Consider the following 15,630-nt stretch of genomic DNA (forward strand, 5'->3'; position numbering starts at 1 on the left):
GAACAATGTTTGGCAAGAAGTTTATGTTTCGAGCCTTTATGTATATGAGAAACATTACGACAAGGCTATTTAACTGGTTTTACATGTAGCCCTTTTAATACCAAGCACTTGCAGGTGATATTTTATCAATTAGTTTTTTAACTTAATTGATCACATGATTTTTTTAGCATTTAAATAGGAGCAGTTGTTATATGGTGTTCATCTTGATAAAGCTCAGTATTGCACTGAGCGAAAACGCTTGAGGGATTTGTTACTGTGAGGTTTTCATCAAATAAATTTGTTCGTTGAATTTTACCTACTGGATTCTTATTTACCTTCTTTCTGCTGTGGACCACATTGTTTTATGTATGTGTAAGTATAATAACAGTGGAGCACTGTTTACCTGAGCTGGACAAAGTAGCAGGATAGATTGTAGCACGTTTACAATATGCAGGACTCTGTGTGCTAGGTTGATGTGTGTTGTATATTGTGTGAAAGTGGTCAGCATGTAGGCATGGAGGGTTGTGTCCTGGTGACGAATGGCCAGTACTATTGATGACAGGGTCAAGTTCTCACAACTGCAGTGCCAAACACAATGCATCACAGCAAGACACATTTCAGCAGTAATCCATACAAATTGTTTGGATGTAATATCTGTCACCATCTAAAATATGGACATGGCATGAATGGGGCCCAGACATACAAACAGTACAGAGGTGGAAGTACCCTAGACAAAGAGTGTATAAAATGTTACTGTCAAATGGACATAGCTTTGGAATTGTACATACAGGATAGCAGCACATTAGCTGGCTGTGTAGTATGGAATACTGATGCCATCTGGCCAAACACTGGCAGACCACAAAAGGCACAGGTATGAAGTACTGAGAAACTGCTGATGCCCCTGCACAAGCCAGCATAAGTGGAATGTCCCATGTATATCTGTGAGTCAGCTGTAAGTAGCTTCCATAGCACACATGCACCCAGCTCACCCCACCATCAGTCACAGGTACCTCACAGGTCTTATCCCTGCTGTTGGGAATGAATACAACATGACCCCCACCTCTGTATGGGAATAGCCACAAAATGCAACATGCTGAAGAGGTGTCCCATGCAGGTGTGCTCTTAGCTGTAAGCAGCACATTGCCAGCATCCACACCAATGGATCAATAAGGATAGAAAGTATTGACATTAACACCTTGCACACCTACCCAGTCACCTCAGGGGAATATAGTGGCTTGCATCCTGGGACTGTAGGAGTAACACAATGCACTGGCCTGCTACAAATATGTCTCCTGCCTCTGGGTAACCTGTGTGAATCTGTACAGCTGTGAGATATGGCCACAGCAGGATATAGCCATACTGTCATGTTGATGGATGTACAAGCATGGGATCCTTAGCCACCACAGTACCAAGGTGCTGAACCATTTACACAGACCCATCAGCAAATGTCTGCAGCTCCTTCTCCAGAATGGCATGATTGTGCAAGAATATGTAGGCTGCAGACCACAATACTGGGCACGGTTTCATTCATCTTGTGTTCCCCAGGAAATTACTGCAAGCAAATATGTATACCTGTCAGTAGCTGATGACATGAAACATCACAATGTAAAACAGTACATATGTCTGAATATCTCTGCTAACACCAAAACTGGACACAATTAGTTACAGTATCCCACTATCCTTTGCCCATTGTAACCCCATATTGTCAACTGATCTACAGATATCCCGCAGAAACAGGTTGCTAGATGTAGGTGTAGAACACAAAAGCTTGCACTGGAGTACAACCTACCTGGAATGGATTCACACATTCAATACAGAAGGTCATACTGTGCATGCTCCCACACTTAGAGAAACAAAACCCATGTCTGACAACAAAATACAGAAGAGTCATACTGGGCATGCTTCCACAGAACTGAAACCCATGTCTGGCAACAACAGTGGACTATACATATCTGTCAGTCACAGATGTTTGTGCACACACTCCACATTGCACACCAGTCATGCTTTGCACACACATCAGACAGGAATACATACATGTATCCAAGGACAATACACTATAATAGGCCAAACTTACACATACAAAGATGTGTGGAAGAGAGTGACAGACAGTGACAAAGAGCTTCCCATCATGAGGCCTGTCTCACCCAGCACACATCCATTTGGCTAAAACCACATGATGTGCAAATGTTAATCACTGTAGACATTTGCTTCTGGCATCCCTCAGCACTATAATGCCTGTGGTGCTTGTGATAATTGTGTAACATGACTGTACAAGTCATTATTCATCGAGCAGTTGTATACATGTTCCTGTTAAATGTAAACCTGTGTGTGACTGAGTGTTGTGTGTGTGCTTTCAGATGAGTGGCTTATGGCCCATTCACACAAACTGCACTCCCCATTGCCCTACTTTGGCAAGTCTCCTGATGTCATTCACCTTGAAATAAACCTTTGGGAAATGAGTAGACCTATAAGCTCCGTGGTGTGTGCTATAACTGTGTAATGCTGTAGTATGATGTACTAGTTAGGTAGGAATTTTAATCCCAGACATGTTAACTATAAGACTTTGTGTGTGCATGTTTGTCTGTCGATGTAGGAATTAATGCGTTTGTGGCCATTCACAGTCATGACACTTTCCATTGCCCACCTTTGGCAAGCCTGCTGTCATTCACCTTGCAATATACCTTTGGGGAAGAAGTAGCCCCATAAGCTCTGTGGTGCATGCTATAACTGCGTAATGCTATAATGTGATATATTAGTTAGGTAGGAGTTCTAATCCCAGGCATGGCAACTGTGTGTGCGTGTGTGTGTGTGTGTGTGTGTGTGTGTGTGTGTGTGTGTGTGTGTGTGTGTGTGTGTGTGTGCGTGTGTGTGTGTGTGTCTGTGTGTGTGTGTGTTTGTTTGTCTGTGTAGGAATCAATGCTGTTGTGGCCATTCACAGTCACTACACTTTCCATTGCCCACCTTTGGCAATCCTGCTGATGTCATTCATCTTGAAATCCACCTTTGGGGAAGGAGTAACCCTATAAGCTCTGTGGCGTGTGCTATAACTGCGCAATACTATAGTGTGATATACTAGTTAGGTAGGAGTTCTAATTCCAGACATGGCAACTGTGTGTGTGTGTGTGTGTGTGTGTGTGTGTGTGTGTGTGTGTGTGTGTGTGTGTGTGTGTTTGTCTGTGTAGGAATCAATGCTTTTGAGGCCATTCACAGTCACTACACTTTCCATTGCCCTACTTAGGCAAGCCTGCTGATGTAATTCACCTTGAAATACACCTTTGGGGAAAGAGTAGCCCTATAAGCTCTGTGGCACATGCGATAAATGCAGTACACTGTAGTAGCAATACATACCTAGGTAGGAGTTTGAATCACAGCACTGTCGTGTGTGTGCGTCATCAGTATCCTGTGTGGAGGTAGCTGTGATTGTGTAATAACAGAACTGACTGTGGGGTGGGTTTTGCAAATTCCTGTTATATGTCACAATGTCCACCTTACAAGGACAACAGATGTCAAACAGTAGAGATGCTGGGGTAGACAATCCATACTCCTACATGTAACCTTATGGATTGGGCAACAATATATGCAACCCTTGTATTACCCAGAGTACACTCTCTACCCATGTCTCATACACAAACAAACTGGCTAGGCAATAACCACTATGTTGGTAGTTCCCTGCATATTACCCACAGATAGTAACCATGGTGTGATTGCAGTGGACTACAGAGGACATGGCACCCTGTTCCATCCATACAATAAGCAAATAATTGCTTACAGTTTTCCTTTGCTATGTTCCCAACTGGACGCCTGCAACAACTGTAGAGTCAGCGAATGTAACCCGCAAAGGAAATACCATGCCTTATACACATGCCCTGTATGGACAGATGCCACTAACACCAGTGAATACCTGTATCATGCTGTCGATATAGATGCAGGATCAACCTGAGTTCCATTGCCAGTTCTCACCACATGAGGTCAGGAATGCCACATCAGATGATAACAATCTGTCCACACAACATGCCCCAGACACCCCAGGTACACTTCCACATGTCACAGAACATGCATGTGGGACATGTGCACATCCCAGACACCATCCATGTTATGAAATAAAGAGCACATACATGGCAAGCATTGCACAGCACTGGCCACCCACAATAGTAATCCAGATGAGTGGATGGTGAATACAGTACCCACCTATGTGGGACAATCCAGGGACTACACCCATGAACCACACTGCAGACCATTGTCATGTGGCCTGATGCCAAGGTATACACTTTGTCTAGCCTTGTACATCCTTCTGGCAAAGTCAACCAGTACACACCTGTGAAGCAATGAACCCATGCATGTCAGTACTGGCAAACTTGTGTCTGTGTGGAGATTAATAATTTGGAAGCCATTCACTCTCACTACTACTCACATTGCTCTACTTAAGCATAACTTCTGATGTTAGTCACCTTGACATTCCCTTTGCCCATATATCAGCATGATAACCTCTGTGGTGCATGTGATACCTGCATAACACTGTAGTGTAGCAAACTAGTTATCTAGGAAATCTAATCCTAACCCTGCCAACTGTGATAATGTGTGTGAGTCCCTGAGAGAGTGTGGCTGTGTCATCACTGACACCTGCTTTTGTGGACAGGCACATGTACTACACCTACCTTATCCCTCATTTATCATTGTTGCTGATGTCACTCACCTTCAAATATACCTTTGGACAGTTCTCCAACATGTAAGCTCTATGGTGCATGCAGTAATTGCATAAAAATGTAATAGCAATACATAGTCAGGCAGGGGTTTGAAACCCCATATTGGTAAGTGTGTGACACAAACATGATTAGTTCTTACTCTCCTACCCCCTTACTTTGTCTCTGGCTGTCTCTCTCACTCCCTCTCTGGTGGATGTGGAAAAGTACACCTGCTTTGCTTATGCAGCAGTTTGTGTTTTGTAAGTGATGCACATGATCAGCTGATGGCCTGTGCATGAATTGCAGTCCCCCACTAGCTGACTGAATGTGGAACAGCTGTGGTAACATTCCCATAGCCAATTACATGGAAACATACTCCTATAACTAGGAACATCATGTTACTGTTGGCCCTTTTCATTTCCTGTGAGCAGGATTTCATGTTGGTGTTTGGCAAACAGTATCACAGAAGGTAATGGGATATACCTCTTACAACATATACTGTGGAGACAGGCCAACAAACAGGAGGAGGATGTTCCAGACATGAGTACAGAATGTAAGTCTTGCTCTTCTACATTTGCAGTGATGCTGGTTTAACATGGTTAGTATGGATATGGCAGGTCTACATGATTTAATACCTGTCATGACAGTGTAATGTGGTTGAGGATGCTCTCACCTGTAAGGCTATCTGCAGAATGGCCAGTGTTTGGTGTCTTACATGTGTTGTGTTACTCACAGATGACCTATCTTTAGAAATGCAGTAGCATAGTCTGATGATTGCAGTCAGTACATGGTGATAGCCATGAGAGTTACTGACTTCATATCCCTCAGTAGACATATTTTATTTATTTTTATTTATTTTACATTTGTTGACCGGGCTAGTCTAACTGGATATATATCCATTTTCAGTAGAGGCCCGGGGAGATAAGCTCCAAGATAGGACAATGGAATTAACACAATAACAACTAGGAAACATGAGACAAATAAATCCTATTAACAGTAGCTATTAGAGGTTATTACAGTAAAATTTACAGTGCAGAATACAGGCATAACATAGGATGCTAATACAATCAAGGTATTCTATAGATAGATAGTATAATAGATTAAATAGGATGGAGTTGCTGTTAATGAGTAGATGGGGTAGGAAGAGCAAAGTATTTAGAGACATATAGACTAGTCAGGTTTTGAACAGGGGCATAACCAATGAGTTTTGAGGAACACTTTCAATTTGTTTTTGAAACAGGATAGTGAGGGAAGTGTGGAGAGTTCATTTGGGAGGAGATTCCAGGCTTTTCCAACAATATTAGAAAAAAGGGAGTCACCAGCCTTGTTGTTTGGCTTAGTGATATGTACTAGAAGCTTCTGAGAAGACCTTAAGGATTCCAGGTTTTTATAGGGAGTGATTAGTGTGGAAAAAAATAGGAGTTTTGGAAGGTTTGTAAAGAGTATTGTGGGCTATAGTTAGTTGATGGAATTTAATCAGATTTTGTAGTTCAAGCCATCCCAGCTGCTTTAAATTAATGCAGTGATGGGTTCTGAATGGGTTGCCTGTTGCAAATTTGGAAATGTTATTGTAAGACATTTCCAATTTGCTAAGATTATTTTTAGATAGGTTAGTAAAAATAGGTGAGGCATAAAGAAGAGAAGAGATTAGATGAGTGTGTGCTATTGTGGTTCTAGCTGAAGGTAGGAGGAAGGATTTTATCCTATAGGGAGAGCCTAGCTTTTGTTGACAGTTTTTATAGTATTGTTAATATGGGTATCGAAGTTCAGATTATTGTCAATGGTAACACCTAATAGTTTGGTGGTTGGTTCAGGGGATATAATAGTTTTATTGGAAGAGTTAACTGAGAAATCCAATGGGGGGGGGACTTCTTAGTGGGAGAGAAAAGGAGGAGTTTAGTCTTTTTGGGGTTTAGTAGAAGGCATCTATGTGTGAACCATTGCTCAACTGTGTTAAATACTTGTTGGGTAAGAGAGAAAAGTTCAGAAGAGGAGGGGGCTGAGCATATCAGTGTAGAGTCATCTGCATATTGTATGCATGTAGTTTAGGGAATGGCAAGGTGAAGGTCATTAATGAATATGGAAAAAAGTAGGGGTCCAAGGATGGACCCTTGAGGGGAAACCCAGGTTGATGGGCAGATGAGTAGAGAAAGACTTGTTCCAAAGTACAGCCTGTCGTCTTTTATCGATGTAGGACTGGAACCACTTTATGGAGGATGAATCTAGTGACAGGGATTTCAGTATTTTGATGAGAATTTGGTGATTTACCATGTCAAAAGCTTTAGGCAGGTCACTAAATAGTGCTGAAGAGAGTTTGTTTAGATTGCGTTTTTTGTTGATACAATCTGTGAAGGAAAGGAGGGCAGTAGTAGTGCTATGCAATGGTCTGAAACCATGTTGACAGTTGGCTAGTAAGTTATTTTGTGTTAGATGGTTGAGTAATTGTCTGTGAATGCATTTTTCCATGATCTTTGCCAGAGGTGAGAGGAGAGCAATGGGGTGGTAATTGGAGAGTTCAATGGATTGTCCTCCTTTGTGAAGGGGGATTAATATGGGAAATTTTCCGTAAACTGGGGATATAACTTTCAGTAATAGTTCTATTGATCAGGATAGAAATGGGATAGGCAATAGCTTTGGCGGATTGTTGTAGGAATTCAGAAGGTAGTTGGTCAGCTGAGGGTGAGCATTGTTTCAGTTTCTGTAGAAGGGATAGAATATATGATGTTGGGACGGGTTGAAAATGAAAAGTAGAGGGTGAGGATGATTCATCGGAAGGTAGAGTGAAGTTGTTAGGTGATAGTTGACTAGCTAGTGTTTGTATAGCATCAGTAAAAGAGCTATTAAAAGCATTAGTTATATGTATTGGTTGTTTGTGTTCAGTGTTTTGAGGGTTTGGAGTAGTGGATTGCCCTGGATGGAGTAGTTGGTTGATACTGGACCAGAATTTCTGCGGCTTGTTTTGACTAGCTTGTTGGAATTGCAGGTAGTAGGGGTTTTTTTTGTCAGATATTATAGCTTTCTTAGTTTCATTTCTTAGCTGTCTAAATATTTGTTGGTCTATAGGGTTTTTTGTTTTCCTCCATTTTGCCCAATGTTTGCTTCTTAAATTTATTTTATGTTTTGTTTCTTTAGAGAGCCATGTAGCATGTTTGGTTTTAGCTCTAATTAGTCTGGTTGGGGCATGGTGGTTGAGGATGGCAAGGAAGTTGGAGTTAAAGTAACTAATGGCTTCATCTAAAGGAAGGTTTTGTAAGGGTGACCAGTCACATGCTCTTAGTTCCAACTGGAACAGTTCAGGGTTAAAGTACTTTTTAAACCTGATGTTTTTCACAGATGTTGGGGAGGGAAAGTTGGTTTTATGTCTGATGATATAGGTAAGAGAGTGGTCACTTAAATCATCAGGGAGGGTTCCTGATTCATAAATGTGAGGATGATGGTTAATGGGAATCCAGTCTAATAAGCTAGATTTCTTGTTAGATTTATTTATCCTGGTAGGAGAGGTAATGGTTTGGGAATACCCATATAGGTTTATATGGTTTGTGGGGAGGCTGCTGCAGAAGCAGGTCCAGTCAATATTTGTGTCGCCTAGGATAATGGTTTCTTGAGGCAGGTTTTGGGAAAGCCAGCAAAGTATATTTTCCAAGGTCGCTGTGTTATTACCAGGAGGTAGATATATACAGATAATACAGATGGATTTGGAATTGTTAAGAAGAAGTTTGGAGATAAGAATTTCTGCATTGGAGTCTATAGGTGGTTTACAGTTATGAGTGGTTAATTGTAAGCTAGATTTATATAGGATAGCAACCCCTCCACCTTTCTTGGATGTTCGGTCTAGTCTCAGGATATTATAACCAGGTGGGATGATTTCATTGTCTTTGGTTGCAGGTTTTAACCAAGTTTCTGTTAAGCAGAGAATATCAAAGGAATAGATTTCAGTTAGAGCTTGGAGTTGAGTTATTTATTGTTTATACTTCGTATATTAAGATGAGCAATTAAAAGGGAGTTAGCTGGTTTGGATAGGGCTTGGGTAGGTAATTCTTTGAGGTTGAGGAGAGAGATAGGAGTTGTTGGGGAGCCTGGGTTAGGGTGAATGTCACCATCCTTTAAAGAGAGCAGTAGGCTTAGATAGTGTGGGTTGGGGAATTTGCTGTATAGAGATAGACATTTTTGGGGTTTAGATTGTTGTATTTTGTGTGTAGTGTTCTATGATATTTAGGAAGTATGTAGTTAGATGAGGATGTTAAGGTAGCATGACTAAAATGGAAAGGTGAGTTTGGAGAGTTGGTTTCTTTTTTGGGGTAGTTTTGGTTTGGGTCTAGTGGGTTTTCAAATGAGGTGAATAGATGGGTGAGGATTAAAGAAGGTAGTAGTGAGAATGTGAATAAGAGTGTGAAAAAGGATGGGATGGATTGTTTATTCATTATATGAACTGATATAGGTTCTTTGTAGGTTGAAGATAGAAATGTGTTGGGAGGAGGTGAGAGAGTGAGTAGAGTGTGGTGTGATAGGAGGAGAATAGTGAGAAGTTAGTATTACTGGAGTTGGGTAACAGGAGAGTGTTTAGGAGAAAATATAGTGGGAAAGGGTGTCTTTGAAGAGGAAATGGTAAGATCATGAGGTATGATTATAGAGTAATGAGAAGAGGAAGGGTGTGGTTAGAGAGTATCAGGAAGAGGAAGAGGTGTGGTTAGTAAGTATAAAGGTAGGACCTCTGAGGGTGGGAGGGAATTGGGGGTAGGGAGGGGAGCGGATGAGCCAACAGGGTGAACGGAGCAGGTAGAAACAGATACTGGAGCAGTTGATGAAAAACAATCAGCTAGGGTAAGTCTAGTGGTATAATGGAATAGAATAGGGGCTAGAAGGTGTTTATAGTCTATAGATATGAAGGGGAAAATAAAAAAGAGAGAGAGGACTAGACAGGTGTCTGTGGACAGTAGAAATGAAGGAAAAAACAAAAGAGACAGCTAAATAGCACTTCTGGGACAACTGAGGTTAAGCACTGAGGTAAGGAATTGATAATGAGAAAAAAAGGTAAGAGTAGAAAATGTCTGGAATTAGGGTGCCATCTAGTGGGCAATTTAAGTATTGCAGTCTTGATTGAGAGGGAGTAAAAATAGTAGACTACAGTTGTAAATTGAGAAAAAAAAGATCTATACAGGTAGTAACTATACAGCTGTAAAGTGAGAAAAAAAAGAAAAACAAAGGGGGTATCTATACAGGTAGGAGGGGTTGAGATAGTGAAGGTAATGGAGAAGGGGAAGCAAAGGCTGCTGGCTGTCCTAGCTCAGGTGTGGGTATAACATTTATATTTTTAGTACAGTCAATAGAAAGTCTTTCTAGTTGGAATTATTCAGCAGACATACTTTACTGTTTTCCTTGAAAGGGGATTGTAGGATTGTTTTGCATTGAGGTGACCCACCGATATTTGGAGAGGGTTCTTAGCTTCCTGCTGACTAGCACTGGAAGCTCAGAATGAGTATAGTAACTTTAGGAGGCAAGAGAGAAAAGATAGAGGATAAGAGTCATAGATAACAAAGCAAGGTAGAACTTCACAAAATAACAGTAATCAAACCCTGACTCAATTATTGCAGTATCCAATGTACATTTCAAAAAACATATGCATAATTGAATAAACAGTCATTCACAGGGCAGTATCCAATGTACATTTCAAAAAACATATGCATAATTAAATAAACAGTCATTCACAGGGACATAAGAGCTGGTTAGCAGTAATACATATTAATTCTTTGGTGGCAGCAATGCAAGGTATATGATGCAGCACTTGTGTACCCCTTTTGTATAACAATATAAATATAGACAGCAGTTAAAAAAGAATTCTGTTCTACTTGGCAGCAGTAGATAACTAATTAAATCAGAGTTTATAAATACAAGTAAGGACTTTGCCAGCAGCAGTATAGGACATTATAAAACAGTAGTTATCAACCAGTAAATATAGAAAGCAGTTAACAAGCAATTCTGCTCTATTCGACAACAGCAGTAAAGCTAATTACATCAGAGTTTGTAAATACTTATAAAGACTTGCCAGCAGCAATATATGACAACTTTAAAATAACAATAATCAGCCCTTTTTGTTAGCACTGTTAGAGGGGGGTACATTTAACCCTAGCCCTTTATTGTTCTCTATGTGGATGTTGTGTCTTTAAGAGCCATTTACTGGCTTTTAAGGGAGGATGAGAATATGAGAAATATTCTCCTGGTTAGGGTAAGCATTCAGGTGGCATTGCAGTAGCCTTATTTTGTAAGATAATGAATTATCGTGCTAAGAAGTGGAGTCCAAAATATCTGGCTTTTAACTGAGGACTTAGATATGTCTAAAAGATCCTCAGGTAAGGAAAAGCACTTGGGTGGCGCTATAATAAACCTTTAAGCACTTATTAATGTTCTATAAGGAACCTTTAAGCACTTGTTAACGGTCTATAAAGAACCAGCACTCACAGGGTGGTAGATTTTATAGAGCCATTTCCTACCTTCCATAGTGGAATTAGACTTGTTACTGTTACCCCTGGTAAGGGAGGGCGCTTAGGTGGTGCTGTATCAAATCTTATTGCATATTGGGTGCCCAATAAAGAATGGGCATGCTAAATAGCTACTGTAGTTTTGCAGCTGTTTAGTTTCTTTTAATAGTAGTGTTTAAAAAAAAAATAAAAATTCAGTCAGTGCAAAAACGCTGCTTGGAGTTCATTTAGCATACCTAATCTAATAGAATCCCTGGGAGATTCATGCTGGAACTGGCCCTGTTCAGATAAGGATCAGTTGGCTTAATTAGAAGCATGGTTATTAGGTGTGTGGCTAACTATGTGTCTGATACTCTGCTGCAAGTATTTGCTATGGGCTAAAAAAGGTGCAAAATAGTTGCCTAAGCTACTTGTACCTTAACAATGATACATGCAGCCTTTAATCAAAAACAGTAAGCGTGATTCACTTACAATACTCCCTAAGGGCAATTAGCATAGAATCTGCGCTTATTAACAGGCGTGAGTATAAAGCCTTGAAAATTTTACTTCAAGGAAAGATTACAGTTGCAGTGTATCCTTAGAAAATAGGCATTAGTTCTGGGCGTCTTTGAATGACGCAAACTAGTCACATCAATTATAAACTAGTCACATCTATTATAAACTATCTGTATTGTAGTAATTTCTAGGAGCACATTGTGAGCTGTTTTGCGGCTTAATTAAAGATACGCCGAAGCAATATTCATCCACAGTCAGACCACCAAAATAAAACAGCTAAGAAGGTACACTATGTGACAAAAAACAGGCCTAGAAAGCGATCATAGCAGCAACAGGACTAATACAGTAATTTAGGCGCAATGAACATATATATAAAAAATAAGCAACAGGAGCAGCCAGAGAGCACAAAAAACTCTGTTACACCAGTAAATATATGAGTTTATCACAGCAACATGTCAATACTGGCCCTGTGTTTGTGCCTCATGCCACAACTCCGTCAACCTTTGTACATATGGCATGCAGTAAGGGATGCATATGTTCAGTACACCATTATTTATTGACATCATACCTGATAACAAGCCAGTGAGATATCAGACTCCTAGACATGTTATGTATAGTAGGGCTTATATTTGAGGACAAAACCTAGACATTCTGTTGTAGTGTGTACAGTAGTGAGGTCTGTGTACTCATGGTGATTGTCAACAGAGTGTGTATTGCGAATATGTACTTTGGCCTGTGTACAGACTGTGGTAGATGTCATTTTTTTGGTCCTGTTCTATCTGATGTTGCATGCTGCTCCAGTGTATGGTACCCTATCGGTGTACATGTTTGTAGGGCCAAACCCACACACGTCCCATACCACAGTCAGGCATCAGAATACACTGTGTATTGGCCCAGTATATGTAGGGTTAGTGTGTGTGGCACATATTAGGATGGTGTTGATCAGACATTCCATATACTGTAATATTAAGCATGCTTACCATATGTGGCTGTGGCTGTGTTCAGACTGGTTGTGGGTATGCGCTTTCACACAGGTGTCTGTTACTCCATGTTGTTACCTGCCTGTAGAGCCTGCTATATTTGCAGGTACATGTGTATTCCCCCATAAGAAATCTAGGCCAATGTTGTGGCAGTCTGCCTGTAGTTTGCACAGTGCTTTTTGACATGCCTAGTAGATAAGTGTACTCACACAGTGTGATGTTATGTCCAGATATTTGTCAGATGTATTACTGTCAGGCCATCATAAATGTTGTGTATTTCTGACAAAGCAGTGGGATGCTGTACAGATGTATGTCACTAACTAGTGGGTAGTATGTGGGCTTGTGACCTCTGCTCCTCCGGTTATTATGTGTCAGGACAGACAGGAGTGTGTGAATGCATAAACTGTGTGAGAATATCTATTCCAGTATTTACATGATATAGTCATTTACATGGCTGTTAACATCCACTTTGTCAGGCTTGGTCCACATGTCTTGCACTAAGGGGTTCTGTATATACATCTGTAGTGACCAGAGTGCATCAGACTGTCCACATTTATTGGTCATATCTCTGCTGTATTCCACAGGATCATTACTGTGATATCTGTGGCACTGTACTATGATGATCTTAGGATGTCTGTCAGTAACTGATGGTGTACATGTCAATATCAGATGTGACTTCCCACACATAACATTTCTGTTAAGACAACCCCTGTTACAGTAACAACAGTCTACATTTATACCTGCAATACTTACATGACATCCCCTTGTACTAACAGGTTGTGACTTTTGGTGCTCAGGTATGACTCTACTACATGTTCTGGACATATAATAAATATATATATATATATATATATATATATATATATATATATATATATATATATATATATATATATATATATATATATATATATATATATATATATATATATATACATATACATACATATACATACATATATATACATATATATATACACACACACACACATACATACACACATATATATATATATATATATATATATATATATATATATATATATATATATATATATATATAAACATACACACACATATCTATATCATCATCATCTTCTTTCGGCTGTTCCCATTAGGGGTCACTACAATGGATCATCTGTTTCCATTTCTTCCTGTCCTCTGCATCTTGCTATGTCACATCAACCACCTGCATGTCCTCTCTCACCACATCCATAAACCTTATCTTAGGCCTTCCTCTTTTCCTGTTACCTGGTAGCTTCATCCTTAGCAACTTTTTCCCAATATACTCAGCATCCCTCCTCAGCACATGTCCAAACCAATGTAATCTTGCTTCTCTGGCTTTGTCTCCAAATCATTCAACCCGGGCTGACCCTCTAATATACTTATTCCTAATCCTGTCTACCCTCATCACACCCAGTGCAAATCTTAACATCTTTAACTCTGCCACATCCAGCTCTAACTCCTATCTTTTTGTCAATGCCACTGTCTCCAACCCATGTAACATAGCTGGTCTCACTACCCTTTTGTAGACCTTCCTTTCACTCTTACTGGTACTCATCTGTCACAAATCACTCCTGACACTCTACTCCACTCACTCCATCCTGCCTGTACTCTCTTCTTTACCTCTCTTCCACACTCACCATTACTCTGAACTATTGATCCCAATTATTTAAACTCATCCACCTTCACCACCTCTACTCCTTGCATCCTCACAATTCCTCTATCCTCCCTCTCATTCACACACATATATTCTGTCTTAGTCCTGCTGACCTTCATTCCTCTTCTCTCTAGAGCATATCTCCATCTCGCCAGGGTCTCCTCCACCTGTTGTCTACTCTCACTACAGATCACAATGTCATCTGCAAACATCATAGTCCATGTGGACTCCTGTCTGATCTCGTCTATCAACCTGTCCATCACCATTGCAAATAAGAAAGGGCTCAGAGCTGATCCTTCATGTAATCCCACCTCCACCTTAAAGCATCCATCACTCCCACTGCACTGCATCCATCACTCCCACCGCAGACCTCACCGCTGTCACACTACCCTCATACATATCCTGTACCACTCTTACATACTTTTTTACCCGCAACCCACTCACTACCCAACTCATCTTACAAAGTCGGGCGTGTTCCTAATGGGAAACTCCTTAACCCATTTACTGCTTAAGCCCAATTTGAGTAGTAATTAAAATTCTAGGAAAATTGTGGCAGTTTGCCTTAGAAGGCATTATTCATCCTGAAGAATGCACCATTATGGCAGAATTTTTCCCATGTGAAAAACTTAGGCCACACAATAGGTATACAAAAAAATGCATTTAATAAGAAAACAGGAGCCCTTTAACCGTAATTTGGTTTATCACGAAATGTCAAACGGCCGGGTGCTATGCCAACTCAAAACCCTTTGTACAATCATCTATGTCGTAACCTTTATTATACATCTATAAAACAAGCCAGTGAGATATCAGACTGCTAAACATGTTATGTATAGTAGGGCTTATATTTCAGGACAAAACCTGGATATTCTGTTGTAGTGTGTACAGTAGTGAGGTCTGTGTACTCATGGTGATTGTCAACAGAGTGTGTATTGCAATATGTACTTTGGCCTGTGTACAGACTGTGGTAGATGTCATTTTTTGGTCCTGTTCTATCTGATGTTGCATGCTGCTCCAGTGTATGGTACCCTATCGGGTGTGTACATGTTTGTAGGCCAAACCCACACACGTCCCATACCACAGTCAGGCATCAGAATACACTGTGTATTGGCCCAGTATATGTAGGGTTAGTGTGTGTGTGGCACATATTAGGATGGTGTTGATCAGACATTCCATATACTGTAATATTAAGCATGCTTACCATATGTGGCTGTGGCTGTGTTCAGACTGGTTGTGGGTATGCGCTTTCACACAGGTGTCTGTTACTCCATGTTGTTACCTGCCTGTAGATCCTGCTATATTTGCAGGTACATGTATTCCCCATAAGAAATCTAGGCCAATGTTGTGGCAGTCTGCCTGTA

Source organism: Protopterus annectens, chromosome 5.part0 (genome assembly GCF_019279795.1).
Source record: "Protopterus annectens isolate FY-2018-M chromosome 5.part0, PAN1.0, whole genome shotgun sequence".
NCBI lineage: Eukaryota > Metazoa > Chordata > Ceratodontiformes > Protopteridae > Protopterus > Protopterus annectens.